Source organism: Octodon degus, unplaced genomic scaffold (genome assembly GCF_000260255.1).
Source record: "Octodon degus isolate 3935 unplaced genomic scaffold, OctDeg1.0 scaffold00148, whole genome shotgun sequence".
Taxonomy (NCBI): domain Eukaryota; kingdom Metazoa; phylum Chordata; class Mammalia; order Rodentia; family Octodontidae; genus Octodon; species Octodon degus.
The window spans coordinates 3,338,231-3,344,230 of record NW_004524724.1 but is presented as its reverse complement, the minus strand read 5'-3'; positions in this window follow the sequence as shown (position 1 = coordinate 3,344,230).

Here is a 6,000-nt window from a genome sequence, read left to right as displayed (position 1 = left end):
TACCTTTCTGCAGCTGTTTCTTTATTTCAGTAGCCATTGATTCATTGCTTTCAGCTGTGTGATTCCCAACTTGTTCTGTGTTAATGTCCTCTGCACTTGTTACGGGTGGGCTTGGGTTCTGAGGTTGCATTTTGTTCTTTCTCATCATTTTGTGTAGCACTGTCTTCTGACCTTTGTTGTAGGATCTTTGTTGTAATTATAACCTTAGCACGTAATGAAGTTCAGGTGCAGATCTACAAAGTTTGGTTTATCGAGCTGTGCCTGGCTTGGTTCTGGCTGCTGTGCTCAGCTCCCTCCTGCTGCTGCCCTTGGGGGGTGAACTTGTTGTGCCCCTCTGGCACGATTTTCTGCTCCTGGACTAGCTGGGTGGTTCTATCCTCTACACTTTCTGCAGGGATTGTAGCTGCAGGGTTTCACCCCAGGCATGTATGGCAGGCCTGAGCTGAGCCTGGGGGGGACAAGATGGAGTAGGGGGGAGAGGCAGCTCTCCCAAACACTCACCGGGCCTGGGCTAGTACTGGGCTTGGGGCTTCCCGGAATGCTGCAGAAATTCCTACTTGTGGGCGTGGTGGGGGAGGTGCTGCAGAGTGGTGGGGGGCGTTCCAAGGGGGTGGAAGAGGGTCTCACCCATGCTGCGCCTGGGCTGGGATCAGTAGTAGGTCCCGCCAGTGCTGGGTAGCGGGAAGCTCTCCCACACACTCACCCCGCCTGGGCTAGGACTGGGTCTCGCCATTTCTACTTCTACTGTTACTTTTAACATAGTGTTTTCATAGCTTAGTCAGTTCATGTGTGTAGATATGTGTAGGTCCTTGAATGTAGCGGCACTACTGCTGTCATATGTTACGATGAATCATTCATGAGAGCAAACTCTACCACCAGCTTTTTTTATTTCAAGTGTGAAAATAAATTCACGAATGGCAAGAGGACTCTGGGGGCACAGGGGCGTGCTATGCAGAAAAGTAGAATGGAATTCGGCTGACTTTTGATCCTATGTATTTATGGCCCCACCCCCGGGGCACGAGCCGCAAAGAGCTTCTGTCTTCTCACTCTTAGTGCCGCTTGCTCAAGGCGCTTGGTACAGCAGGCACCCGCGTGTCTCATGGATGCACGGGTGGGTAATTTTCCTATATATGTGCTCAGTTGTACACCTGGCTCTTTCTGGCTAGCGTTCTTGCCCTAATGTCAGCACAAGGAACCCGAGTGTCCATCAGCTGAAAAATTATTACGGGAAGTGTTCCTAAGCCAGCCGTGAGTGGTCCTTGGCTGTCTGATGGCATGCATTGCCTGCATCACTTCCCTCCCATCAGTGTGAAAGCTCAACCCATCGGCGCTCTAGCCATCAAGTCCCTGCTTGCCATCGGGGAGCCCAAGAGGGGCAGCACCCTCAGGGGCTTCCCAGTGGCCTCTTCTTGTGCGGGGGGCTCGCTCTCCTGTGCTTGGGAGCTGATCGCAGTGTAAGGCATTCCAAGCCTTAACAGTTGAGTTTTTGGGATGAAATTCATGGCTGTCTAATTCGGGAGCGCACAGGCCGTGCTGTGGTTCACAGACTGTCCTCACCCATGCACCTGCGCTCCCAGCTGCTCCACCTGCTTTGCAGGTATCAGAAGGGCGCTCCCCGTGCCTGAGGGCTCTGAGTGCTGCTCTGGACACACAGGTAACGTGCTCTGCGCCTGTCTGTGCAGAAACCCGTGGGAAGTCATGCTGCCCATCCTTTGAAAAATGCACAGATTGACTTTTAAAAATGCTCTGCCTTGAAATTAAACCCTAATATTCACTGAGACATTTGGGGCAGTTATTTAAAATTTCATAAGCATCCGTGGCAGCATGAACGTAAATTACACGGAAAGGAGTAAATGCTCTGTAAAGCTTGGATTCACCCCTGCACTGTATGCCAGTGGATAAAGGCAGCCTTCACCTTCAGTGCGAGTCAAGGGAGCCGGGGAGATAGCTCAGCTGAGTAAGTGCTTGCTTGGAAAGCTCAAGGTTCTGAGTTCAATCCTTGGTATAACAAAAAATAAATAAAAATAAAAAATCTTCAGTGCAAGTCAATCCCAGTAGCATGGCACACACGACAAAAATATTTGTAAGCATTAGAAACTGCCTCTGAGCCACTGCGGCCATGACACACTTTGCCTCTGAGCCGCTGTGGCCGTGACACACCAGCTTCTGCACAGGCACGTTACTAATTTGCATGTACTCTGGGTCAACGCAAGTTCTTCTGAAACACTGTGCTGCATATTAGTCAGTGTCCTAGCGACTTCTCTCACTGGCCAGGCACAATCCTGACACCCACAAGATAAAGGAAGAAAGGTATATTTTGCCTCGCAGGTTACAGAGGTTTCCAGTCCATAGTCAGCTGGCTCCAAGGCAGGACACTATGGCAAAGGAGAATCTGCCCATGGCAGGGCGGCAGGGGCAGCGAGCAGCAGCGGCGGCAGTGGCAGCAAGCCTACCTTCCTTCTGTCCCTTTGCATTCCATCCAAGCTAAGCCTATGCATTGGTTCCACCCACATTGGAGGGGAGTCTTCCTTTATACATACCCACACTGTGCTAAGCCAATTTAGATATCACATAGCCTTAATCTCAGTGTCGCATGCCTAATCTAGCACTAGCACACACCCCTGAGCCAGCACCTCCCCTAAGCCCCACCTATAATTGTGTGAGGCCTTGGGAGGACATCTAGACAGAACACATAACAGTTAGGTGTAGCCAGGCCTAAGTCATAGTTCATAAACCTTTTAGCTTCTTCCAGGACCACGTTTCCCAGCTTCATTTGCATTTTAGCTGTGCCGCTGAGCACTGTCAGCTTGGGGTCCTGCAGGATCTCAATCCCCAGCACACTAGCCATGTGGACTTCATGTGGGTAACACAGAATTCTATTGGGTTAAATCCCTGAGAATTCAGAGCTGGTCCATGACAGCTGCTTTCTTGTGGGGGCTAGGTTTTAAATATTTTTTTGTGTGTGTATATTCTGATGGCTTTTTATAAATTTAATTATCCCTTCCTTCCTGAAGCCGAATAAACTCTACTTTCTCTTGCAGTTTTGGTCTACTGACAGATATGTCAGGCCTTTTGAAATGATGAGCTGTTATTGGAAACAAATGTCTGTGACACCAGCTGCACACAGACGCAACTAAAGAAGATTTAGAGAGGGAGAGATTTGGAGAGATGTGGGGACTTCTGTTTGAAGCAGTTTTTAGAGAGAATCCATACCCCAGATTTCTACTCTTGCAGGACATAAACATAGCCTTAGGCAGCCCCAGCGGGACATGGACTCCAGAACCTGTCTCAGAACAAAGCAGATTTCTTCCAGTTGAAGTGAGTGCCTGGAGACGTGCCCCCAGGTGGTCCACTGGAATTGAAATGCCACCACTTTTCGGTTTGCTGGGGTCCTGTGATGAGCCATTCACATTGTGTTCTCTTTCTGTGTCAATTTCTGCTCTACAATGATAAAATATTTGAAATTCTGGTATTGAATTTCATCCCCCCTGAGACTTTCCCATCCCGAGACCTGGCTCTTTAGCAGTGCCAAAGTTTTAGCTTCTAAAATTCAGATGCAGAGATTTAGGACCAGCAATTTGGACAGATGTCAGCGGGTGAGAGATTTCTGCAGCCAGGCCTCAGAAAGTGCAGTCCGCACTGCACTGTGGCTTCTAATCCACAAACAAAGGACAGGCCTTCTGCAACCATGGCAGAGACTCATGTCCAAAGGCAGATATTTTATTCAAATAATCTCACGCTGCTCTGTGGGAAGTACTATTTTCATTATGTTTGCAAACATGTTAGCATTCACTGAAATGTGCACTGCCTTCTAGAAAGACCCACGGCAGGCTCTTCCTGTTAAGGACGGATTTGTGCGCAGCCTTCGTGAGGCAGAAGTTTGAAGTGCTAACGGTTTGCAGTGAGCGATAGTCTATGTTGCTGTTCTCGTCAGAGACTCTCAGGTGCTTTCCCTTTCTCCAGCCCTTGGATGGGCCCAGGGCTTCAGCAGCCTTTTCAGTGTGGGTCAGATTGCCGTGTAGTACGTTTCTGTGTGTGCTGTGCCTGTGACCCTGTCACCAGGGCAGGGTTCCCACTCTGGTGAGAACTTCCTCAGCCGAACCTGGGACTAGGCAGGCTTAGGTGTCCTCCTCAGGGAGCACGTGCTGGGGTTTGAGGAGAATTCATTAAGCGGTGTTTTAGAGCTACACAGTATTTGAGTGCTGAAGGACCCTCACAGCTCTGTTCCACACACAGGAACTTACTCCACTCCGGTTCTCAGACTCTTTTTTTTCTATGGCATGTGCGGCCTCCATATCTAGTTTGATACTTTCTATGGCTTCCCAGTTGTTTCTTCGTAATTGTACTTTTTTGTGTTTGTTTGGGTTTTCTTAGAAATTTTATGTCTTACTCTGTTGAAAAAAAATGGCTTGTCATTTTCCTTCCTTGTGCATTTTTGTTGCCTGTTTAGGTATTATTCTGTTATATAATGGATATAGTACTAAACACTTGAGAGCAACAAGTGCCTATAAATTAAATATTTTTAATCAATTTTTAAAAATCATTTATTTATTTTCTTATTTGGTGCATGGTCTCACTACGCAGCGCAGGCTCATAGTGATCGTCCCGTCAGCCCCGTCAGTGCTGGGATTACAGGCATGCACCACCATGCCTGGTTTTGCTCGGCACCTAAGGCCAGCAAGGCATGGGGTATTGGGGAGAGAACCCAGATCCTTGCACATTTGAGGCAGGTTCTTAGACCACTGAGCTATCTCCCCAGCACCTTGAATATAATTTTTATGTGGACTCCCATCATGCCTTCAAAATGGCTCAGCAATCTGGTGAAATGTTCTCTGGTTCCCAAGGGCTTGGTAGAGTCTCTCCTTTCTAGATGGATAGGAATTTATATAGAGGCAGAAATTCAGTGATTGAAGACAACAATTTGAGGAAGCTCTAATATCTAAAGGAATGCAGCCCTCACAGCTGTATGAGGTTTGCACGCAGTAGCCTGCATCTGGAGTGTTCATCTAAGTCACATCTGAGGAGACTTGATCGTTAGCTTGCTGCTGTCAGGCGCTCGGGAACCTCGAAGGCATAGGGAGACCTGAGGCCCTGGGGGTACGTCCTCAGAGAGGACTACGGACACCAGGCTCCTCCTGGCTGCTGTGGGCTGGGCAGCTGCTCACCAAGCCTTTGCTGCTGTGAAGCCTGCCTTGCCACATGTCGGGTCCGGAAGCACTGGGGCCAAATGGCCGGGAACTAAAACCTCTGACACTAAACCTCTTTTCTTTTAAATCGGTCATATTAAGTGTTCTGTAATAGCAACAGAAAGCTTACCAGCACACACACACACACACACACACACACACACACACTTTTATATCATGATAATATGGACTGAGGTCTAACTGTGTCAAAAGTGGCCAGTGTGTAGGGAAGAGTTGGATTAACAAAGGCCTTAAAACTTTGAATCCAGATAGACAAAGGTTAACCAGGTAAAATAATCTATTTACACTTCAAACAGGTTGAAAATTATATATTTTTTTTCATTTTAATGGAAGACTTGGAAGCGAAAGCCAAACTCTTGTGTTGTGAAATTGCATCACCCCGTCTATGCTTAAGGTTTGGAAGTTGTGAGTATTTTTGGAGATAGTCTGTTGGTGAACAGAGGGACATGGCGTCCTTAGGAGCATATTGCTGCAAGAGACCAGGTCTCTGGAGGACAGGGATTTCCCACGGATTTTTTTTTTTTTTTATCAAGGCTTGTTATTTTTATCTTCATTCTGATGTATCTTAAATTGGCTGAAAACATATTTGCTTCTTTTGTCAGTGATTGGTAAAAAATGTAGTCACTGTACTGAGGAAGTTATTTAGCTTTTATTTTCTAATCTATAAACGGGATCACAATTCCAACTTAATTGGGCTGTTGGAAGGATTAATGGCTGCAACCCCTGTAAAGGTCAGAACAAAACCTGGTATATAATAAGGCTTCCCTGTTAGTGGCTCCTCACGGCCATATCT